The 26,344-nt window shown below is 38.9% G+C and overlaps 1 protein-coding gene across 2 annotated transcripts in view; it reads right to left on the bottom strand.

Moving 5' to 3' along the window:
- MEGF10 (multiple EGF-like-domains 10) overlaps positions 1 to 21,613 on the bottom strand; it is a 152,109-nt gene extending 130,496 nt beyond the window's left edge. Inside the window, exons 1-2 of one of the 2 annotated variants that reach the window (XM_012728045.1) lie at positions 21,177 to 21,613; positions 1,641 to 1,705 (exon numbers count right to left, since the gene is read on the bottom strand). The gene's annotated coding sequence lies outside the window, so the exon portion shown is untranslated. The remainder of the gene's footprint in view (positions 1 to 1,640; positions 1,706 to 21,176) is intronic. The other variant, XM_004686677.2, reaches the window with a different exon arrangement.
- Between the last annotated feature and the right edge of the window lie 4,731 nt (positions 21,614 to 26,344).

The raw sequence follows: 26,344 nt of genomic DNA, 5'->3' as shown, positions 1-26,344 counted from the left end.
TGTGTGTGTATGTGTATACATGTATGTATGTATATACACACGTGTGTATGTGTATATATACATGTATATATACATGAGTACACCATTAAACTTAGAAGTTATCATAGGATACACATGTGCATATATGTGTATTTATGCATATATTTATTATACATACATACATACATATATATATATATATATATATATATATATATGACAGATACTCAATACCTACATGTGTCACTTAACGATGAGTACAGGAATATATTCAAAGAAATGTAACATTAAGTGATTCTGTCATTATGCAAACATCACCGAGTTCATTTACACAAGGCTCCATGGTACAGACAACTACATCCTCAGGCTATATACAGGGAGCATGGTTGTATATGCCATTTGTTGTTGACTGAGAGGCTGTTATGCAGAGCATGAATGTTAACTGAGTGAAATCCAATCTTGGGGCTATAGGATGTGCAACATTAACATTGTATTGGCAGTGATCTGAGGGGTTGAAGGGCAGTCAGGGCATTGCATCCCTAGAAGTGACAGATAGTTGATATGAGCCTGGAAGTGTGAGGTGGGACTTAAAACTACAAATGGGATCCATGACTGGGGGAAAAAAAAATGCTCAGCTGGAAACCAGGGTCCCTTGGAGCAAAACTTCAGCTGAGGGAGACCAGGGTAGGCCAAGTTTTCACTTCATCTTAAAGGCATCTTCATGAATTGATAGAAAGATTTACCCAACATTGGACTATAACTAAAGCATGAGCTATATCATTGCAGAATATGTTGCTAGTTTTAGAAAAAAAAAAAAAAAAGAACGCTATTGTGAATCTGAATAACTGAATAATCCTGGGGACAGTGTCTATGCTTAACCAAGGGCCTTTCCTACTACTGGAGCTAGGTCTCACTTTTTGACACTCACTGTACAGAAAGTTTCTTAAAACAAATTTTAATATGGTAAAATAATCTGCATTTACATATATCTACTTTCATGTTGGACATCAATGTATAAATTGTTATATAAGTAGATAAAGGTGGTAAAAGTGAATTATAAAATTAGGTGTCAGATCAGTAAACAAATGTGAGATAGCACTATTAAGGCTGGTACTGGTACATGTTATGTGTGCATATCCACATTTATAGATGCTAGATTCACTTGTTCAGAGCTAATCAGATGAGCAGGTCAAGTTTATGTTTATTAATATAAGAATTGAAATTAAATTAAATCTTGATTAAGTGCTATGAATCATCTGCTTCATGGGATCAGGTTCAGAGAATTAGGCAAACAGTCAACTAGCAATTCTCTTGGCAATTTTGTAACAACTCAAAAGCATGTACAGGAAATAAGGGTATCAATTGATAATTTTACAAAATGGGATCCAAGACCTTTCCAAAATATTTAATATAGCATCTGTCCAAATCTTTATGCCTGTGAACATATGAGATTATAGAGAAGCAAAAAAATCATTTCCACAGTATAAATGCAACTTCTAAATCTTTGTGATCCAACAGCACTATGTAGAGATATGTCGGAAATGAGCAGAGTGTTTGCTGGTCTTTCCCAAGAGCCCCACAGTCACAAAGAACAACTTCTGAACCCAGGAAGAGCCCCAGAGAGTTTTGAGCCATACTCTCAAACTGTTGAGGGCACATACCTGTCCCAAGTCATTAAATTTTTAGATTCCTTATCGTTAATGATGAGTCAGATTCATGTTCATCACTAAAAAAGAAGGAAGGAAAAACAACCTTAATGAAGAAAGACATTTGCCTTAGAAACTGCCATAATAAAAGACAGACCTTTTCAGATGTAATTACATTTTTCCAAGATAATTTATCCTATTAAAATATGGTAATTTACCATGGATTCAGGTTATCTGAAACCTTTCTAAGATTGAAAGCTAAAGTTAATTTCTTTCTATAAGCAGTATAATTTGAACCTAAGAGAATTAGGGACCATTTTATAGTCTCACACACACATCTTAACTTTATATGCAATGGACTTAATGGAATCTGACTGTACCCCAGGAATGTGCATGTGATTTGGTATGAGAATGAAAAGGACAGCCCAGAAGGAACAGAACTGTCCTCACTAAAACTGATCCAAACCTTTCCATGGCAGCAGAAAGGAAGCCCTTGCAGAAATGTCACTTTTGATGACATCAGTATGCCCAATTCAAAAATCAGTGTGATTGGAGGTTTAATGAGGTAGTTTGTTATTCCCTGCAATAAAAATGAAAAAAATAAAGACACAGTTCTTCAGGCTTAATTACCACATCTGTTATTAGGCACTTTACGGTGATTGACTGGAGTGTATGTCGGACATGCTGCCAAAAATGCCTCCCCATAAAGCAGCTTCCTGCTCACTGCCTGAATGGCATCGGCCTCTGTTACAACCAGGATTTCCATGGCAAAAGCGCAAAACTTGGCGGACACAAGCCCCTGTGTCAGCTGAAGACACTTTTTCCCTGATGCCAGGAAGCTGGGAGCAGGGCTTGGCGGTCTGTTCTGACTCTGCTTCTCTCCCTCCTTGGGCTCCACCGCTCTTCACTGAACTCATGCTAGAGAAGTACAATGTGAGAGGAAGGAGTAAGGCAGGGTTAGGAGGAGGCTGGGCTGTGGTCTGTTGTTCTGGCTACTTGCACCATTAAAATTAGAAGTTATGATAGGATGCTGCAGATTGAAAGTATTTTCTTGCTTGATGTAATTATGACTTTAAAAAGTACGAGTAACCCACAACATCTAGAAGCCAGCATCCTAGGATACAGAGTTCCTTGAATGCTTTGGCTACTAAGAACAAAAACAATTATGTGTGAAAACCAAACACCAAATTGGATTTTAGGAATTTAATGTGTCATTCTGTAGCATGCATATTAGAGAAACTTATTGCCATCATTCTTAGTGTCCAGTAAAGCTGTTCATTGATTCTTTCATGTCTGTTTACATAGGTAAGTGGGGATCTGCTAATTAAATGGCAGTTTGTCTGAAAGGGTTGCCCTTATAAAGTACCCTACTTTATAAAGTATCACTCCACTTTTAAAACTCCACAAATTCAGACATCACACGTGTGTGTATCCCGAAGTCAAGTTACTCTACAGGTGCACAAAATCACTCTGCAAACCAGATGTACAAACACCTGGATTGTTTGCAGCAAACAATCTCATATCTGAACACATGCCAATGGGAAACACACATATACTCACCTAACCCAGATTGTTTAAGAGCCTGATGTCAGCCCTCCCTGGTGGCTCAGCAGGTTAAAGTACAGCACTGAGAAGCTAAAGCCACTTCTGCATGAGTTCGATTCCCGCCTGCCCCCGGAGGTGACCACATGGCGCAGCAGACCTCTCCTGACCCACCCGCTGCTCCCCTCAGCAGTGTACTTCGTAGATCTGCCTGTTCTGCTCCCCACTCTGTCTCTGGTGAAGCCTCTCGCTGCCCCTGCACCTCTGGCCTGTAACCCAGTTCTGTATGCATAAATAAATAAATCTTAAACAAACAAAAAAAAGGGCCTAATGGCTCAGAAATTGTGACATACTGTTGCAACATGAGTAATGGGGAAAGCCTAAGATATATATATATATATATACCTTGTAAATAGACACTTTGGGAATAATCAAGCATAAAAAGCATGTCCTTGAGGTATTCTCTCTCTGTATTTCATTTGTTCATCTGGGGTGACACTGTATACATGTATACGGTAGACTGTGTATGTTTATTATGTACTCTCCAGCTGCATCTTATATATATACATCAAATAATGCTTATGGTATTTTGGATGTGTGGTACGGTTGATGGTAGATCTGTGTACAAAATATAATCCAAAAATAAGAAGTGAATAGTGAGAAACTGACAAGCAGGAGGAGAATTTTCTAAGCTATCTTCACACCTCTTTGTATCCTTGGGCTAGAGTCTGAGTGTCAGTTTCCTAGAGGTTCATCCCTAGGACCTACCTACTTTTCAACAATCTTTCTACCCTGAAGATAAAAAGAGACCTTAGAAAATAGATCTCAGTCTTCTCAGACAAATACCAGTCAGTCTGATTTCATACATATCTTGTGAGTCTTGGTCGTAAGAACCATTTCATTTCCCCAGAAATTTGACTTCTCTCTTCTGAGACCCTATGGAATAAATGATTGGAGGCCTTTTCAAACTAAGCCTTTCTCCTTCTTTATCTATAATGAGTCTTTGTGATGCCCTGAGAAAAGGGATAGTAGAGCAAGGAAAAGTAAAATCCAACAATTCTGAGATTATATAAAGGCCAAACAAGTAAAAAAGAGCCGAGCCACTTCAAAGCAAAATTTCCCCAAGTAACAGTTTTTGTGGTTTCACAAAGCAAGATTATGCACATTAAAATATTTAAATAATAATTTGGGAATGAGTTCTTGGATAAGACACCAAAAGCAAAAGGAGTAAGAAAAAATAAATACATCAGACTTCTCAAAAGTTAAGAGCTTTTGTGCATCAAAGGGACACTATCAAGAAGGTGAAAAGACAACCCGTCCATACAAAGGGAGAAGTACTTGCAAGTCATATATTTAGTTAGAGGTCAATGTCCAGAATATATATGTATATGGAGATTAAAAATGGGTTAATGGCTTGGATAAATTAAAAAGATATACTAATGTCCAAAATGCACCCAAAAAGAGCTCTATGTCATTAGTTGTTAGAACAATGAAAATCAAAACCACAGTGGTCATCCTGCTATTATCATAACACAAAACAAACAAAATGAAAACCAGAAAATAGCAAGTGTTCGTGAGGGTGTGGAGAAACTGGACTCCTGGGTGTTGTTAACTGGAATCCTGGTGGGAATGTAAAATGCTGTGGAAAATATTATGGTGTCTCCTCAAAACTTTCAACATGAGTTAACCTACAATGGTCAGATTCCACTCTGGTTATAGACACAAAAAATGAATTGAAAGCAGGCTTTCAAACACATTTGTATATTGACAAACACATGGCCGTTTTATTCCCAGCATCCAGAGTGACAAGCAACACAACTGTCTATAGAGAGATAAACAAAATGTGCTTTATACATACACTACAATATTATTCAGCTTTAAAAAGGAAGGCAGGCCCTCCCTGGTGGTAAAAGAGGTTAAAGTGCAACACTATGAAGCTATCCACAGTCACTGCAGCACAAGTTCGATCCCCGGCCAGGGAGCTGACGCACCCGCTGATTCCCTCAGCAGTATATTTTGTCTATCTGTCTGTTCTGCTCCCCACTCTGTCTCTGGTGAACCCTTTCACCCCAAACCTCCGGCTTGTACCCCAGTTATTGTATGCATAAATATATAAATCTTAAAAAATATATAAAAAGGAAGGTGATTCTGACACTTGCTACAATATGAAGACATTATGCTCAGTGAAACACTTGCTACAACATGGATGAATTTTGAAGACATTATGCTCAGTGAAACTAACTAGATACCAAAGGACAAATATTGTGTGATTCCACAATTTTACAATTTAAAAAATATGCATAATTAAAACATCTACATATTTGTCCATGGATCCCCCACGGTTTTGCAAAATATAGTAGCTAGAACTAAAGGTAGAAAGAAAGAAATATCAGTCGATGTAATAACAATGAGAGTTTGTTGTCACCACTGCCTCCTCTGCAGGATGACTGGTGGGAATGCTACCTCTCTGCTCTCTTAGAGAGCTCTAAAACAGATGACAGTGTCTCAAGAATCCAGACATAGAAATCAAAACAGAACAATTTAACTACCTCAGCTTTAAGGAAATGGAAACCAAAGGGTATCAAACATTTGGGAGCCACTGTGCAATGCTAGAATTCCAGTTCACCGCTAGTGTCTGCCTGGATCCAAAACTTTGATGCAGTTGTTTAACTTGGAATGAATAGACTAAAGGATCTGGACTTATGTATGCCTCTTGTTTTCTCAGAGAAATTCAAAGGAATCTGAGGTTTTAAAGAAACTTGCCTTCCTTGATTTCCATTCTAAATTCTTCAGTTTGGATTTTCTGAGTCATAGTGAAGTAGCTTTGCTTTTAGGGTTTTATTCTCCTTCTCCCTCTCCTGCCCCCACCATAACTGCATAAAGTTAAGATTATACAAAAACAATGCTGTTTTGAATATAGAATGCAGATCTCAATCCCTTCTGGCAGGTACTCCTACAGAACAGTTGTTATTTATAATACCTATAGGGAGAGAAGAGATTAAAGGATCAAATCACCCAGTGTGTCCCAACAAAGCAGACCACAGCTGTACCATGAGTTCTGAGCAACTGCTCGGTGAGGAGACAGCAAGACTTCTGTTGTCCTGCAGGATCTGCTCAGGTCACTGCATGTGGCAGGGATTAGAGAGTCCTAGTTCTCTATTACCCAATGGGTTAGGACTGGGGTCCACACTCCTCGACCAAGGCTCTGTGCCATCACTTGACACCCTCTCTCAGGATCTCTTAGGAAACAGAAGCAGACAAAAGACATTGCAGATTTTCAAAGCTAACTATTTTTTAATGCATATATAAGAAAGATCTGTCATAATGGGGTAGGAGAAAATGTAGCCATTTGGGAACTTGGTCTGAGATAACTAAATCTTGACACATAGCTAAAGCTATGCCTTAAGAGAAGGAGTACCATGTGTTGGGGCTAGGTTGTGCCCTAACAGTGAGCCAACACCGAAGAGCCCCCAGGAGCAGCTGTCTCCAAACTCATACTCAGCCTCCCCAGGGCATTGAAGAGAGGAGAAAGAGCAAGCTCTTTAAGTCACACAGTTGTGCTTCTTCCATTTGGTGTCTAGCTCTGTTGTCACCCCAGATGGGTGACCAGGACAAAGCTGGGGCTCCTCTCCAGGTGCTGCTAGCAGTGAGTCTTTGCCTTCCCTAACTTACCAGCCCACTCAGTTGTACCCCTGCAATCCAGAGACTGCCCAGAGGCGTCCCAGTCAAGTTCATGAGGTTGGATCTTTTTGATCTATTGATCCTATAATAAATAAGGAAATAGACATTAAAGAACTTTTTCATGTGCCTAAGATCTAACCATGGCACAGTTACTCTCAAAATAAGATCGTTTGGCTTGTTTTGAGTACTCATTCTACTATTCTGGTTGACAAATTAAGTTCTAGGATGAAAAGCATGCTTTCTTACTATAAAAGTACTTGTTTCATTCAGTTGTGTCAATAAAAAAAGAAATATAATGGATTAGTGACAATGAATCCTGCATCACTGTCAATGTTTATCATTGGCACTATGATTAGAAAACATGCAACAAAAAAACTATCTTAAGTTGACACATTCTTAAAGTGGGCACGAATAACACTAGAATTTCAAACTTGTGTGATGGTACAATCTCCTACAACTCAGCACAAAGAACATTTTGGATAAAACTTGCACCGAAGTGAAGCCTCCTGTAACTGAATCTTCACCTGGACTTCTTTCCTACAAACATGGGTTCCCTGCAGGGCCATCAACAATGATTCTGAAGCTAAATGCTGTCCACTCATAACTATGTTCACTTTCCCTAAGTTGCTTAGCTGCAACTAATTGGAGCAGGAATAGCAGGTAGGATGGCTTTGCTCACAACTGGATACAATGACCTGAGCCAGGCTGGACCTCAGTCACCTCCTCATGTCATGAGGAACCACTGGGGAAGAAACTGCACTGGGCTTCCCAGTCCTAGTCCATACTGAAGGGAGTATGGTTTGCCTGGGCTCTCATAGGTGATGGATCCAACTCTTAGATAAAGATTGGGAAGCAGCTTTTGTTTTCAAGAACTGGCCTTAAAACTCAGTGACAAAATTCATCTGGCTTCCACAGTCCTTTCTTTAACCTCTGACACTTTGTTCTAAAAATCTTCCCATCCAGAACTTGGTTGCTATCCCTTCTCAGCAGTGGAGTCTGACATGTTCACCATCAAATGAAATGCAGACAGCATGTCAGTCACTAACCAATGGGGAAAAAAAAGCACTGTGGTCTCCTTTATGTACCAGGGAATGAATCCACACACCACTGGGCCCTAATTACATGTCCTCATTTTCACAAATAGTACAATCTAGCCAAGAAATGAAAAATGCTGTTGCACATTCTGAGCTAGAAAGTAGTTTCCTTAGGCCAAACGTAAGAAATCGTTCTCAGATGTACAGAGTTAATGTCTCTGTCTTCCACACCTGAATACTAGACAAATTCAGAAAGATCAGAGTTATATCCTTTAGAGAGAACTACATATAAACACATGCTTTAAATTTTAACAGCAAAGTTAGGCGATCACTTTCAGAAGATCTCTGGATTTCTTATCAATATAATACCTTCCACCAAAGACAACTGTACAGGAACATGACAACTCCCTTTAGTGGGTTATGATCCCAAAACATAAACTCTACAGCGTGCTCTGAGCAGTCCTCTGTGGCTGCACAAACAAAACTACAAAGCATCATTTAGAGACCACCTTGAAAGAAAAGCAAGGACCTCGAGTGGTAGAAATCCACATCATAAGCTTTTTTGCTTTTGCTTTTGTTTATGAATGGTGGAAGAACAGGGTTTTTGCTCCAGGATGCTTTTCACCAAAATAATAGTCAACCATCTAGTTGCCACGTGATAGTGAGAAACTCTCTGCACCTGAACACTGGGCAGAGTTCAGGTGATCATCGCCCTTCCTGAAGGAAGATCTTTTCTCCTAGGCTCCAGGAATCAACTTCTGCTTAAGGTGAAATGCCACATAGCTGCCTAGCCTCTGTTACTTATCCTCTCCTCACACAATCACCCTTTGATCCTGCTGTGTCCTAAGAAAAGATAGCTAAGAGGTAGCTAAGAGGTCAACTGCTCAAAACCTATAAGTGATAAGTATAAATTGTGAAGGCGCTTCCCTTACCTCCAGTCCTCCCTACAAAAGTTATCAGCTGTTTTACCACTCATCATCATTCTGACTAAAGGAAAAACAGAGTCTGGAACATTTTAATCTCAATGGTGTATGTTGGGAGGCAAGGTCAAGATTATCCATTTAAAATGCAGATTAGGGTTGTGGGCTCAGATTCAGCTTTTCAAAACTAGGTCCCCATAGTTTTGAATAACCATGGAATTAGTTAAGTTCACAAATATTTAAGTTCATATTCAATGAAAAAACAGGGAGGACGGCGAGAGGGATAGAAGGAAGGCAGGAAGAAAAGAAAGGTCTGTAAGTCTTGGTTTGCTCCAAATACCATAATAGAATATGACAGACTAAGTGACTGAAACAGTAGAAATTTCTCACAGGTCTGGAGGCTGAAAAATCCAAGGTCAAAGTGCTAGTCTATTCAGTTACTCAGTTACTGGTGAGAACTCTTTTCCAAGCCTGCAGATATCATAAAGGAAGAAACGAAGAGGTCTAGTGTCATTCCTTTTCTTATAAGGGGACCAGTCCAATTGGATTAGTGATACAGAAATGAACAAAATGAACACAATCTTTGCTATGTAGAACTTAAAGTCTGGTGGGTAAACCAGATAATCAAAGACATATAACCCATATAAAACTGAGCTACCCCATGTACAGTTCTGCCAAGGTAGTACTTCTAAGAATCCAAGAAATCTAAGATACAAGAAACTCCAGGAGAAATTATTTGTATTTATATTCCAGAATATTCTAAATTTATTACAGTTTATATTTCACACCAGAGATTACACTTTCTAGCTTCTGCATTTTATTAATAGGATCTCACTTAAGCATTTGGATGATTTTTCATGAAATGCATAAGCATACTTTATTCCTACATATGTCAGTCTTACCTATTTTAATGCTATTTGGTAGTAAATAATGATAGTGAGAGCGTATGTCTACCAGCAAGTTATCATGACACTCTTTGAATTATAAACTGTTATTTCACAAGTAATGAAAGAAGCTTAAAGAGCTTACAAGTCTGCCCAAGTTTATGAAGGTTTAGGGGTAGAGATGGGGTCATGATTTAGGTTTAGGGGTAGAAGGGAGAGTTCAATAGCTCAAGACTCTCACAGATGTGCTGCAACAATTTCACAGCCAAGGATTCTAAACTCTCTTTACAAAATAACACCAAAAGGAAAAAAAAAGCCTATTTTAGAGTATATAAGCTCCATATTATAACAGTAACTAGGATGCCCTAAAGATACAGTGATCCACACTAATAATGACAGATATCCTTTAGAGCAAAAGGGGACTTAGAGCTATTCTTGTGCTAAAAGCACAGGGCCATACCACTGCACACTCCTGTAGTTCATTGTGGATCTCAGGAAATGATAGTTGAAATAAATGAAAGAGAAAAGCCAAAGATCCCACACCTTATATCAATTTATCCAATTTAAAAAATGTGAGGAAGACAAAAACATTCTAACATTGGACTTCAGAAGAGATGTCATCTAAAATTTCAGAAAAACATCTATGATTCATAGTCTTTTTCTGATTTTTCTTGACAGATTACAATGAATAGGAGGAGAATAAGAATGAAAAGATTTGCTAGTCAGCCAAATTACAGTGCTAGTTTACTGCTTTCTGACACACATCTCTTCTGACAAGGGAGGTAAAGGTGAAATAACAGATAATTGTATCTCCATTCCCACCTAGATCAAAATGACATATCAGTTGGATTGGGGTATCCAGAGTTTACTGTTTTCCATCACTACTACAACATTAGCTCTACAGTAAACAATGCTTTTTCAAAATCTGTTGAACTTTTTATTAAAGTCTAAAATGTATATCAAAAAAGACACAAGTTAAAACTGAAAAGTTCCATATATTTTCATGATCTGAACATGCCCATCTAACCAGGCAAATATCTTTAAGTAGAACAATGTTAACATCTCAGAAGCCCTCCTTGGGAAATAACTTTAATTATAACACAAAACCAAGTCCAGCAAGCTTTCTACTCCTTATAAAAGCATTTCACATGAATCATGCTATTTGGGACATGAACAACAATAAAAACCAACGTATCGCTTTCCTATTTTTTTCAACAAAAGTTGCATCTATACAGAACTTCAAGTAGAGCACAATATCATCCTTCCAGGACTGAGGGAAGAGCTTCTTTAAATAACAGGAATGAAGCCAAATGAACAGGCCTAATGAATACGAACTGAAAATTAATTAACTAATCAGGAGTGTGTTTAACACAATCCTTTTTGCCACCTGCGAAGAACAGGCTTCATCCCCTTCTCCACTTCAAAGGCATCTATATCACTGGTAAACCAAATAGTCACTTATAAGATATAAACAAACTACAAGGGGAAGGGGTAGTAGAAGTATAATGAAGAAAATAAAGCCACTTGCCTTTCTTCAATCCAATTGCTTTTCCTAATGGATTTGCAATGATAGTCTATAATCAAGGTGCATTGGCAGACTTAATTACAAGGGTCTCTAAGTGACCTCAGGTAAATCATATATTGCCCTCTCCAGGGTACAAATCTCATTAAGCCTAATTCTCCCAGTCAGAAAAACCTCTTATATCTAGACAAAAGGATTCCTACTGGCCAAAGAGTACCAGCTGCCTGAACACACTGAGTAAATGGGCTCTCCACAACCTACTACATTCAGAAAAGGCTTTCCGCACTCTACCACACTCAAGGCTATATTCTATTCCTCACTGGGTCAAAAAAAAAAAAAAAAAGCCACCTACAGGAACTAGACTAAGTAGCCTTTGAAAGAAACTCAGAGGCAAAGGCTGGAGTGAATGACATGCTTTTTCATAAAGGGAATAATTAGGCTAACAGAACAATCCTGTGTGAAAAGTCTGTGACCTTAGCTGAGGTTATGACCTTGAATTTGAATCTTCTTTTGACACAAAGAATGTAGTCAATTATTGAGCTCCAGATTAGCTCTTTACAGGAAGTCTGCAGCCCTTCCCACTACAGGCCTACAATCCAGTTTGGAAGTTGGGGATATAGGGTGGTGTCTAAAAGACATCTGGGGAGTCTACCAACCCTGTAACTGTCCAAACATTGATAACTTTCAAACAGATTTAATTATATATTTCAAACTGAAGAAAAAAAAATCTTGTCTTCAAAACCACTAACTGAATTTTGATTTGGAAAGAAAATTCTCAGTACCTCATATATATGCTGACCATATCCCAGAATAAAGCAGCATTCCTTGAGGTCAGAGGTCAGATAACTTGATTTAGGAGGGCTCTCAGATTAGATACCTGCTTGCATAAATTTGCAGAAAAGAGTTTGAGAATGATCCTTTTTCTATCATAATAGAGGGAAATCTTTTATTTTTAAAATCAATAATAAAATCCAGCTCTAAAATAAGTCAGTAAGACATAGTGGGAAGTGACTATTCCTTGGTCAAAGATGAGCTAGAAGTTCTAATATAGACTTGTAGTCCTCTAAAGCCAAAATCAGCACATTAATGATGCTTCCCCAGAATTGCTTTTCCTTCCCCAATCCTACCACTGACACACTGCTGCAAGTACTTTAACTGTGAAAGGCCTTGACCTCCTTTCTTTGTGTCTCTGATTCAAGTGTGTCTGTTTCCTCGGGGCTACCAAGCTCAGTTGGATGGCTGGCCAGAGGGGAATGGAGCTTTCGCCAACCCAGAACAATGGCCCCTTTTTCTGACTGTCACATGAACAGGGTTGTATTACAGCCATTGTCCCTCCAAACAGAGACAGAGAGGCACAGGTTCTCAAAGACCAGTTATTTTCTCTGACCCCTCTAACCAAGTCACTAAAATATTAGAAAGGAGAAAAAGAGAAAGAGAGGTCATGCCTTCGGAACAGAGCAGTATTAGGATTCCAGGGTCCTAGATGATAGGGTATCTGTGGACTATCTGCAACACTGTACAATGCCAAAACAATACCCCCCACCCCCTTGGTTTGACAACACACTTGCTAAATCAAAAACATTAGAGGGAAACCAGTAGATACTGGCTCAGTCAGTGGCCCTCATGCCCCCTAAAGCTTGAAAATAAAGACTAAACAGAAATCTAAAGCATTCCCACCCTCACTGATAATCAATTTTGCACATTTATCCATTCTAGGGACATACAGGAAGTGGAGAGAATATTAAAAGAGAAATATTTTATTCAGAAGTTATCAAATCTTAGTGCAGAGGGGAAACATTTAGGGGGAAGATAGGTGAGAAAGAAAAGATCACTAAAGAATAGTCCAGGGGGGAAAAAATGTAATTCCTCAGAAGATACTAGAAATTTGGGGCAGGGTCAGCAATGAACAGGAGTAGGACAGTGCAGAGAGTAAATAAGGTTACCAGAGCAAGTTGGCAGAGGCTATAGTCTTCAGAGTATAATGGGTACTAAAAAAAATTCCACTGGTAGGATAGACAAATGAATTTTTTTTAAAGATTTACTTATTATGCATACAGAACTGGGTACAGGTCAGAGGCGACGGGGCAGTGAAAGGATTCACCAGAAGGAGTGGGGAGAAGAACAGACAGACTGACAAAGTATACGGCTAAGGAGAGCAGTGGGCAAGACAAGAGAAGTCTACCACACCATGTGTGTCACTTCCCCAGAGGGTACTGAACTCGTGGTGAAGTGACTGGGGCTAGCTTCTTAGTGTTGTGCTTTAACCCACTTCCTGCCACCAGGAAGGGCTCCGTTTTTATTTATTTATTTTTAAAGATTTTATTTATGCATACAGAACTGGGGTGCAGGCCAGAGGTGCAGGGGTGGTGAGAAGATTCACCAGAGACACAGTGGGGAGCAGAACAGGCAAACTGACAAGTACACTGCTGAGGGGAGCAGCGGGCAGGTCAGGAGAGGTCTGCTGCACCATGTTGATCACCTCCCAGGCTGGGGATGAACTCACGCTGAAGTGGCTTTAGTTTCTCAGTGCTGTGCTTTAACCTGATGTGCCACCAGGAAGGGCACTATTTTTGTTTTTTTAAACAAGCATATTGACTATTCCATTTTAAAACACAAACTTCCTCCATAGTCCCAGCCTTAAAAATTAGCCACTTGGCCCCTCTCTGGTGGCACAGCGGGTTAAAGCACAACACTAAGAAGCTAAAGCCCCTTCTGCATGAGCTCGATTCCTGCCTGCCCCGGAAGGAAATCCACATGGCGAGGCACTGCACCCCTCAGCAGTGTACTTCGTCGATCTGCCTGTTCTGCTCCCCTCTCTGTCTCTGGTGAATCCTCTCACTCTCCACACATCTGGCCAGTTCCATATGAATGAATAAATAAATCTTAAAAAAAAAAAAAAAAGAATAAATGTTTAAAAAAAATCAGCCACTTAGAGCTTGGTGATATTTTATGAAGTGAAGGAACATAGGTATGTCTGTGGTTGGTGAGATGACTTAATGCTAAAAGAGACCAGGCAATAGCATCGCAAGATTTTCTCTACAAACTTACTAAGGAAAAGTATGAATTTAGGTCCAGATGACACTAGAAAAAAACATGAGCCTGTCCTCACCCCCATCCTCAAAAGCCCCACAGTGATTGAAAGAAATAACAATTTTCTTACTTCATAGTCTCTCAAGGCTTGGGAGTTCAATGTTAACTTGAATCTCAATAGGGTACCCTAAACCGTATCTGATCTAGTTTAAATAATAAAACAATAGCAGTGTAAATGAGGGGCTCCTTTAATGCACATACTGTAATGAGAACAGGCAGAGTATTATCCTAAAATAATTCTGGAATGTTAATATTCCACTCCTGTAGAATGATTTAGTCACTACTGCTTGAAGTTGTCTTGTAAATTCCTGAAACCCTATGTTTGTTGCACTCATTCTCCTATGAAAAATGTCCTACTCACTCAAATCTTCCCTTTTTCAAGGCCCAGGCAGCCAGGAAACCTCTGATGAGAATAAAGAGAAGTTCTTAAAATGGACTCTAAAATCAGCTCACCTACCCCTTAGTACATAGTCATACCTAGTCAGTTGTAATTTTTTTTTTTTTAAGATTTAGTTATTTATAAAGAACTGGGGTACAGGCCAGAGATGTGGAGGGTGAGAGGATTCATCAGGAACAGAGTGGGGAGCACAACAGGCAGATCGACGAAGTACACTGCTGAGGGGAGCAGTGGGCAGTTCAGGAGAGGTCTGCCGCATGCATGTGGATCCCCTCCGGGGCTGGCTGGGATCAAACTCATGAGGAAGTGGCTTAAGTTTCTCAGTGCTGTGCTTTATTTAACCCGCTTCGCCACCAGGGAGGACCATCAGTTGTAATTTTATACTTTAAAAAAAAAAAATTAAGACGTATCTTGGCAATTCCATATATTATTAATCCTTAAGCCCTACAGGTCTAATAAGTATCTGATGAGGCAAAAATAAAACTCAAACCAATTAGTTTTTAAAGAACTAAAGTCACACCTTGTCATTGATTCTTTGTGCAAAACAAAACAAAGTTTCCTTCTCAAGATATCAATGGATGTAAACATTTAATAATTTTTGTCTTGATTGTAGAATTAGTGTCCTATACCCAAAACAAAGATTCCATACTTTTACTTTGTTTCATGAAGAACAAAATACATTTCTGTGTTTTGAGTTTCAATTAGCCACCAAAAATTGTTTCCTAAAAAAGACAAACATGGGGCCCTCCCTGGTGAAGCATCGAGTTAAAGCACAGCACTAAGCTAAAGCCACTTTTGCATGAGTTAGATCCCCGCCTGCCCCGAGGTGATCCACATGGCTGGCAGATCTCGCCTGACCTGCCCAATGTTCCCCTCAAAAGTGTACTTTGTTGATCTACCTGTTCTGCTCCCCTCTGTCTTTGGTGAAACTCACACCACCTCTGGCCTATATCCCAGTTCTATATGAATAAATAAATCCTAAAAAAAAAAAAAAAGACAAACATGATTCTTTACAAGAAGATGTTTAAGGAATCCACACGGGAATGATCACCTGTGGTGAGATTTTACAACTAACCAAATCTGTGCAGTTCATCTAGAATGTTAAGAACAAGGCACTAAGTTGCATTCTAGAATGAGGCCTCCTTGCTACCAGGGATAAGATGTACTTAACAGATGTTAATGTTTTGCATGTGTACCTATCAAGATGAGAACTGAAATACCGTTTTCTCTGTCTAAGAAGTGGACGGAAGGATAAAAAATAATGCCCTCCAAATGGGAAAATTGAGGTGGTTAAAATGTTTTACATATTTCCTTTATCTAGGAGTATAAATCACTGAAATGAAACAAGAGGAAATCAGTAGAAAATGAACACTGATAATAATAGGATATATGAGCAAATTCACACTGCAGATTGGCTAATGGCACAAACTATGCATTATCAAGTAACACTCATCTGGTGACCTGCAGTTTTGCAAATAAAATTATATTAAGTAAAATAACATTGACTTTTATCTTTTTTCTCCTCACATGACAAATCCTCTTATTTAGTGCTATAAAGCAATTCTCTGCCATATTCACTTTTAAAAAGAGATTGATCACAGTAAAATACAATATTAAATTGTGAAAAAGAGACAAGTGATAAGTGCAAAATCTTGAGAAATCCAGATAGAGGAATGAGTGAAAACACTAGGATACTAATGAAGAAGTTTATAGAACTGCAAAGCATTATAACTTAACTAAAGAAGAAAAAGTTCATTTTGGAAATAAAATTGAAAAATGAGACAAATCAACAGAACTAACTGAAACCTATGTTTATTCTTAAAGTTAAACTAATTTTTAGACCAAAAATTATGTTCCTCAAGAATATATCCTTGAGAAATTTATCAGACACTTTCTAATAATGCTTCCTTTGAAGTTCAGAAAACCAGGCCATTTTGTACTTTATATGTTGGTGCTGCTACTTTCCAACTATGTTATCACTGAAATTCTCTCTTACATGAGCCTATCAATGAACATTTTTGTTGTTTATTTTATGGAGCTTCCCAAGGGCTAAAAGTTCAATTTTTGCAGCATCCCCATCCTTGTCATTACTTTGTCATTCACTTGTTATAAGGTTATTGCATAAGAAATAGAAAAATTGAAACATTAATAGTGATTACAATTTTTTGTCTCATAAACTTAATATAAATGAGACAAAGGTAGAAGTTTTGCAAAAAGTGGCAAATCTTTAGACTGAATCAGACATTCATCTTTGAACAGGTCAACTGTTACTTAAATGAAGAGGAAAAGATGGAAATTATATGAAGTTTAAAGAAAGAAAAAAATTTAAAGAGAGTATATGATGTGTAACATGTCAAAATGACAGGATATTATTAGAAAACTTACGATATATTTGGGTCTCTAGGACCAGTAAACTTTCTACCATGGAGGACTTTGCACAGTCTTTCGACCTATTTTTAGGAATGCAGACTGTATTAGCAAAAAACAATATTGGTCTGGTCACCACATTTCTGATCAAATACAAAAATAAATGCAAAAGCATATCTAAACTGAAGGCACAGGGCAAAAATTAGTTAGTCTTTTGGCACCAGCACTTCCATTCTAGTGCCCTGACACTATCATTCACAACCAAAACTACTTCAAAAGTGTTGTATGGACATGAAATGTCAATTCAGTGACTACTAGTTTTTCATAAGTTTTAAAATATTCTGTGTTGTTTTTTTTCCCACTCCACAGTATTAACTTTGCAGACTATGTCCTCCAAATTATAATTTCTTGACTGGTTTCTCTATAGCCTTTAGGACATATTTAATAACTATCCCAAATACCTGGTGTGCTAAAAAAAATAAAGAATATCAACTGATATTTACTCATTTCTTACTCATTTTTCTTCCACACAATATTAGGGACTTAATATGTAACTACTGGGAGGGAAGACTTAAAGTAAGGAATGGTGAGTTTAGCAATCCACTGGAAAACTATCCAGATAAATCCCTCCCTGGTGGCGCAGCAGGTTAAAGCCACTTCCGCATGAGTTCGATTCCTGCTTGCCCCAGAGGTGACCACATGGCATGGCAGACCTCTCCTGACCCGCCCGCTGCTCCTCTCAGCAGTGTACTTCGTAGATCTGCCTGTTCTGCTCCCCACTCTGTCTCTGGTGAAGCCTCTCACCGCCCCTGAGCCTCTGGCCTGTACCCCAGTTCTGTATGTACAAATAAATAAATCTTTAAAAAAAAAAAAAAGCTATCCAGATAATAAACACAGATAATACAATATGGTGGATGGCAATTGAAGTTACCAAAGAAAGACTGGAATCACTTGAGGCATCACTAAGCTTATGTGAGAGAATTAGGAAAAACTTCAGAGGGAAGGTCTTATTTGAACTACATCTTAAAGGAAAAATGGATATTAAGTAGCTGATTAGACAGACAAGAGGAACAAAGATGTTTCTATATAGGAAACAACACAACCTTCTAGGTCAGGAAGGAGTGAAACCAATGGTGCATTCCTCAAGAAACAGCAGTCTGAGAAACAAACAAACAAAAATCCAGATAGGTTTAATAGATGATGCTAGAGTTCAAGTTTTGTGGTATAAAAATTGTGTTTCTTCAAATGTAATCTGTGATCACCTCTACAGGGGGTCGAGTGCTCAAATGCAGATTTCTGGCGCTTAAGTCCTGGAATAAGCACCCAGAAGACACTGATGTCCCTCATCTGGAGAATCAGTAAATATTTTTAAACAAGGGAATGACATGATCAGATTTGTACTAAATGAGCATGTAACTTGGGTTTGCATTAGAATCACCACGACAACTTCTGAAAGTGCAGACTTACTACATCTGAGACAAAGTGGAGGGGACTAAGATTTACATTAGGTTGCACTATATGAAATCAGCATTTTAAGTATGTTAAAAATGTAAACATTTTAATATTTTCTGATATACACCATAGTCTGAGAATAAGTGATGAATACATGCAGAACTAAATGCTTTTCCTTTTTTATTAATGATTAGTGTTTTCCCTCACTTTGTTTAACATGCATGGTGGAGATGACATAATTTATGTACCTAAACAGTATTAAAAGTTAAAAAAAAATGGCTTTAAAACAACCACCAAAGAGGCAAGATAATTAATGAAAGATTTTAGAGACAGAAGGAACACAAGACTATCCTGCTCTTGCACTACCTCCCAACACAAGTCTCACATGAAGAAGTTGATGGAACTTGTTAGAGATTACTGATTATTTTGCATAATATCCTCAAGAATATATGCATTTCATTTCAACAGATATTAAAATCATTATAGCTAAAATGCATTTGGGTTTTAATTTTTTTAATCTATAGAGTGTTAGTATCACATAAAATCCTACAATGCTTAAAATGGTGGGGTAGAGAAAACATAGAGCAAATACTCATGCATATCCTTTCTTAAAAGAGTTGAATGGGCCCTCCTTGGTGGCGCAGCGGGTTGAAGCACAGCACTGAGAAGCTAAAGCCACTTCGGCATGAGTTCGATTCCTGCCTGCCCCGGAGGTGACCACATGGCGTGGCAGGCCTCTCCTGACCCGCCCACTGCTCCCCTCAGCAGTGTACTTCCTCGATCTGCCTGTTCTGCTCCCCACTCTGTCTCTGGTGAATCCTCTCACCCTCTGCATCTCTGGCCTGTACCCCAGTTCTGTATGAATAAATAAATCATTAAAAAAAAAAAAGAGTTGAATGAACTTAAATAAAGTAGAATAGTACCTGAAATGTATGTAATTCATGCCAAATGAGTATTTATGGAACAATCAACCCCTTAAAAATTAAAGAAGTATATTATTGAAAGAAGTTTCTATGACAGTATACAAGTTGTACACTGAGTTTAGTTATCCCCCTGCTAGCTTATCCCCAGCACCCTCTTCTACAAAGTCCAGCTCTGTCCCATGTACCAATTTTTCCTCTGAAAGAGCACCAGCAGAAAGCAATACAAAAGTCAAGTCTGAGCAACCTTTGACAATACATCACATCCTAGGCAGGAGTGAAGCCACTGAGTGCAGCCTTCACAGACCATCCAAGTAGGAATAACAGGAAGCACCTATTGATAGGTGATAAAAGTTATCTTACAGCCATCAATAATAGTTAACAATGTTAGTTTAATAACAGTTATAACAATGATAATAACAGCTAATATTTATGTGCTTCCTATCTGCCAGGCTAGTTAGTATTCCACATATTAACTCACTTAATCCTTTACAACCCTGCCATGTAAACACTGCTAAAGATTAAGTCTTAATCTTTAATCTTTGATTTTAAGGTTTGATTTTATAGATGAAAAGAGAAAAATTAAGTAGCTTGTCCCAAGTTGCACAACCAGAGAGAGGCAGAGTCAAGTTGAGCTGGGGCCACCAGTTCCCACAGCTTCCCCTCTACTGAATTCTTTGATAGAACAGCAGCAAACAAAAAGTCCCCTAAGCTGACTTAAACCAGTAATTTAAACCAGTAATGGCAAAACACAGCAATTTTGGGGGCAAAATGAAGAGTAAGGCATCTTCAGTAGTAAAGACCATACACAAAGTAAAAATCAGGACATAAAGGAAAACTAGAGAGGTGCATCATTACCCTGTACCTTGGGATGGCTTTTGCAACTAAGAACGTCTGGACTAATAAAATCCCAAACTTTAACTTTCGCCCCAAAATTTGGATCCTCATGTGAGGGTCTTTTCCAAGGAAATATCAAAGATAGCACTATACTTCATTTACTCAGTGGTATCACTGTTACTTATCTTAGAAAAATAAGGACAAATATTTTCCTAAACCAGGAGGAAAGGTCCTAAAGAATTAAAGAAAAAAATACCAATAGGAGCCAGATCTTTCTAACTATGGCTTGAAGGCCACCCCTTTCAACAGTGCCCCAGGAGCCAGCAATTTCAACCAGGAAGAGACCACTCTGGTATAAATAACTAGCCTTTTACTAGGACATGTCCTACAAGACCCTGAGAACACAGAAAAGAGAGAGCATCTTCAAGTTGTCTGATGAGCTATCTGCACAACCTGAATATCAAGTACAGGAGGGAAAAAAAAGTTTAGAAAACAAGCTTAAATCCCAAGCAAAGAACTAAAGCTAATCTGGAAGGAGAACCCAGTGAAACTAGTTTTCATTCCCAGTCTCATTCCCCACCCCCACCCTACAGGCAGATATGACACCCATCCACATAAAACAAATCCAGACAAGGCAATGCATGAAAAGAGGTTAAAGAAAATAAAACACCTAGGGAGAGTGTCTTCTCCACGAAAATTACTCCAAGAAGTTCCCACACATAGGCCCAAATAAGACCAAATGCAAACAAACAATAAACCCTTATAAACATATAAACAACCCAGACAGAGTCCATTTCTCCCCCAACTCGTGCTGGACAGGGGTACTGCAATACTTCCCATCCATAAGAAAACAGGGTCCCGACAAGGTACAGTGGATGCCAGAACTGAATTTGCCCAACTCTTACCCCGGTCCCGAGATCCTGAGATTCACAGCGCAACCCTTTCTCCGAATTTTTACGAAAGCCAGCTGAGAAACAAATTCTGTTCCAAATAGCGCCGTTAGCTTCCGAACAGCGTCCCAGAAGTGGGATACTTAGCGGTGTTGGTTCAGGCTCAAAGGCAGAGACGCGGGAAAGGAGATAAGTCCCAATGCGTCTCCAGACCCCCAGTTTTAAGTATAAAGAAAGTACTTGCAGCTAACTTGAGCAAGGTTTTCACCCGTCTGTCCCTAGATGCTGGAGGAGGGAGGAAACCCGAGCCGCGGCAGGGACTCGAGCAGTTGCGGCTGCAGCAGCTGCTGCCACCCGGCCAGTGACCGCTGGGACAGAGGGGGGTTCGCTTGGCGCCGCGCGCGCCAGTCCCTACTACATTTGGTAGGATCCTCCCCTGAAGATTACTACGCCCTGATCTCAGGTCACCTCTGAACGGAGAGGCTTCCACCGTTCCGAGTGACCCTGGCAACAGTTTGGCCACGAAGTTGGCAAATCGTAGGATCTCCGAAGGGGTGAAACAAGGGATGGCGGAAAGAGTGCCCGCGAGCGTGCCGGAGGGTTTTGAAGTCCGCCGGAGCTGTTCTATACTCTCTCTGAGGACTTGATGGGCTCGGAAAAGCATCCGAGGGGGGCCATCTGAGAGGACGCAAGTTCCCAGCGGTGCCAGGAACCCGGCGCTAATGTGGGACGTAGAAAGGCTGTAGGTGGGGTAGCCGTGCTGAACCGTGCGGTGTAGCAACCTAGCGATTGGGAAGGTGTGGCGAAGAGCTGGGAGGGAGGAAGCATTGAGGGAGTCTGTTTTACTGAGGCAGGGAGGAGAGAACTCCCTAGATCCACCAGAAAGTCCCCCCCGACCTTCTGGGAGGCCCGCCGGAGATTTCTTGGAGAATGGCTCCCTCTGCCGACTTGCAAAAGAGACCTCTGGAGACTTAATGACAGCAAGTTTAAATGATGGAAAGACTTTTCCCCAATTGTGGGTCCGTATGGAATTTACTTTTCTGACTCTCCACCTTTTTCTTCCTCAGTAAAGAATTTACCGAACGAACTAAGATCGCTCTAATGGAAAATTACTGTCTTCGGTGGAATTCTATCTTCCCTACCCTTCTCACCCCGCAAGAAGGTTCCATATACAAACCAGATAATCGTAGGAAGTTTTTCCTCTTTACATTAATATGAACTTTTTCGTTTTAGAGATGAGATACCAGTCAGCAACAGTTCCTGCAAGTCATTCATAATCAAAATTATGTTTTCATGACTGGATGAATAGAATGAATGAACGTTTATGTTTGAAGCCCATCACCATCTTCCTTGGTCACCTCCAAAAACACAGAGGGGAGACTGTTTTTGTATATGTGGTTGTTTGTTTACCAAGCATCACCGCTTCTATTTCTGGTTAACAGTATCCCAATTTTCTTTATGGAATCACCCCTGCCACATCATTGCTGTATGAGTGGGGAGTCAAGATGGCTCCGCTTTTTCTTCCCCAGGAATGGGCACCTGACCTAAGCTAGTCTCACTTTCTCTGTCAGGAATCTAAACTTTGATCAGAGTATAAGATTACATAATTTGACAATGAAAAATAAATCTATATCTGATTGATTTACATCATAGTGTATTAGAGACTGGCTATCAGCTTATTTATTTTATTCCCCCCCAAACTACCCTGTTTTATGCATTATAAAATTTGATTGGTCCACTTTCTTTGAATTTTTTAAATCAACTTTATCGAGATATTATTTACATTTAATGTATTGCATTCATATTAAGTGTATAGTTTGCTCTTTATTTCTTTTCTGTACCTTCTTAAGTGTACCATTTGATGTTTTGATTTAACAATGTTTTTGCCCATATAACCACTACCACAATCAAGAAAGTGAACAACTCCAGCACCACAGAAACGTCCCATGCAGCACTTTGAAGTTAGTTCCCAATCCCACCCCAACCCTGGTCCACTGAGTTGCTTTCTGTAACTATAGATTTATTTTTTCTAGAGTTTTTAGAATGGAATCGTATATTCTGTATAGCTTCGTGTCAGGCTTCCTTCACTCACATAACACTTTTGATGTGTTTGTAGAGGCATCTTTTTATTGATGAGTATTATTCCATTGTTTGGAGATACTATAATTTTCTATTCACCAAATGTTGATGGGGCTTTGGGTCGTTTATAATTTAGGCTCATTATGAAAAAAGTTCAATAGAACACTCTTATAGAACTTTTGTAGATACTTAATATTGTATGATTCCTATTTCACAGGCATGGAATTACTGGTTAACAAATGTTTGAGTAGTTCATACATGAACTTTAAGTAATTTAAGCAAAAAGATAATTTATTGGAGTTATTTAGCATTCAATGAAATACCAGGAAGACTGGAGTACTAAGGTGGGCAAGTGTGAAGAGACAGTGAGAGCTAAAATCACTCTTTGGAATTTGTCAAGATGGCCCCCAATGGTCTCATTAAAATATCTCCAGCTCTGGACATTAAGGCAGCCACTGCTTCTAGGAACGAGAAAAAAAAAGTCTGTTATCCCATTTCCAGTTCAAAATCAAGGGCAGATACACCTAATTGGTGAGCCCTAAATCATATGTCTAATGACCAGTTGCAAAGGACTCTGAAGAAGTCTTTGTTCTTTATATTTCTATCCTTTAAAGAAGGGTCTTCCTTTCAACAAGTTTCATAAGCTGATTGCTAGTAACCTGTATGGTGTTTTATGTAAATGAGGAAAATGCAATCCTCTAGTTGACAAAATTAAATTAAAAAGTCTTTCCTTTCTCCAGTGATTACTCTAAGGAAAGAGCCTCCCTGCCAGTAACTTTTGTGTATTGTACAAACTGCATGAGGGTTATGCACATTCCCTGGTCATAAGGTGAACATTTCTGAAGCACAGAAAGGCAGTGCAACTAAGATAATAGATATATATTAGAGAAAGATACACAGTTTAGGGAGAATAATAGTTAACATATATAACATAAACATATATAACAGTTTAGAGAGAATAATAGTTAACATATAATGAGAACACAGCTTGAACCTAAGGGCAGTTTACTTGTCAAGAAACAGACAAGTAAACAAAAATGAGGCAAACATTGGCCTCTGCTGAGTAATAACTTAATGTGAAGTTAAAGTACCATCACAAAGTTGTGAGAAGAAAACCTCTCTTTAACCATGTGTGGAATTTCACCTCTGATGAATGGAGACTAAGAAGTACTGACCCATGATAGGCACACTTGAATCATCATGCAGAATTACTTGGACCAATGAAAATTTAAATCTGTGAACTTATGTTAATAATCACATTAATTCCCCTCCTGGAGCTTAAAATAATTTCTCATCCCTAAAATGAAGGAAAATATTTATTAAAATATTTTTATTTTGGCCCTCCCTGGTGGCGCAGCGGGTTAAAGCACAGCACTAAGAAGTCGGGGCCACTTCCGCATGAGTTCAATCCCCGCCTGTCCCGGAGGTGACCACATGGCGTGGCAGACCTCTCCTGGCCCGCCCGCTGCTCCCCTCAGCAGTGGACTTCGTCGATCTGCCTGTTCTGCTCCCCACTCTGTCTCTGGTGAATCCTCTCACCCTCCACATCTCTGGCCTGTACCCCAGTTCTGTATGAATAAATAAATAAATCTTTACAACAAAAATATTTTTATTTATTCATATTACAGTGAATAATCATTTGTCCTCAATTGCCACAATTATTTAGTCAATTATTTGTGAAAGAAAAGTAGCATGTTGTTTTAAGATTATATAATCTTATATAAACTCGTTTAATCTAAATATGCATTATGGTTTAAAAGTAAAAACTAGTCAATTATTCCCATTTTTATTATGAAAATAGTAGAAATAGTGAAAACAAGCTTTGTCTAAGCAGAGGGGAAAAGCAGATTTGGTTCAATAAAATTATCTGTCCATAGCACCCTCCTGAATCAGATTAATTCTGGGTTGGTTGATTTCATAGATGCTGGAGTTTCTTTCTACCATGGAGTAGAGGATTGAAAGTCTATTTGGAAACAATTAAAGACAGAATGGGAAGAGAGGTATTTGACACAGAGTATTGACAATTCTATAAAATTTGCACTAAACCACCGCAGAAAAATGAGATAGTAATAATTAATGGATATCGGAACAAAGGGGAGTTTTCTGAGGTGAGAGGAATTATGATGAATTTGCATCACATTGGGATTGATCCAGTGGAAAGTCAGTATGGGTGGAAAAGTGTCTCAATGTCATTCCAACACTATTTCTGAGAGTACACAAGCATTTTAGCATCACCTATGGATGACTTTTCTAATAATCCTGGGTTCTTAGACCCTGGATCTCCTCTGTTGTCCTCTACCCTACCTGAAGCACTCATTCCATTGGCATACCTCAGATGTGTCATCATCTACAACTGCAACCTATACATAATTTCATGCATCTCACTCTTCCAAAACTATCCAACTCTTATTCACAGTCATTCCCAACGTGATGCAAATTCATCATAATTCCTCTCACCTCAGAAAACTCCCCTTTGTTCCGATATCCATAAATTACTAATATCACATTTTTCTGCTGTGGTTTAGTGCAAATTTTATAGAATTGTCAATACTCTGTGTCAAATACCTCTCTTCCCATTCTCTTTAAACACATTAGTATCCAAATCCATAGAACCAGTTATCTTTTTATATGCCTCAACTCTTCAAGTCCTTCCATTCTTTCTTACAGAGGTCGAATTCCATGGTCAGTCATTACAATTATGTGTTTGCATACACTCAATTCCTTTACCCCCTTTTTGTTTCATTTTAGTCACTTGTCAAAACCTTAACAGTGATTCAAGTCACTATTTAAGTCAAGAACAGTGGTGTCTTAGTGCAACTCAATGTGCTTAAGAAAAATAAAAACACAAACATTAGTGGGTATGGCCCTAAATTCATGACCACTAATCAAGTGAACCTAGGTAGTGCCCAGCAAACCAACACTATCTCATTAGCTCATTGATCCTTCTGTCCTTTCAGATGCTGCCCTCTCTTCTAAAACAGCCAACATCTCATCTCTCATCTGCTTCTCATTTTGTTATTTCACTGAGAAATTGAAATAGGGAAGAAGTTCCAAAAATGTCCACAACTACCTCTAGATACCTACCTTCATTTCTGGTCAGTTGT

This window comes from Condylura cristata, unplaced genomic scaffold (assembly GCF_000260355.1).
Source record: "Condylura cristata isolate star-nosed mole 26May11 unplaced genomic scaffold, ConCri1.0 scaffold00021, whole genome shotgun sequence".
Classification (NCBI taxonomy): Eukaryota; Metazoa; Chordata; class Mammalia; order Eulipotyphla; family Talpidae; genus Condylura; species Condylura cristata.
This window is presented reverse-complemented; position numbering and strand designations above follow the sequence as displayed.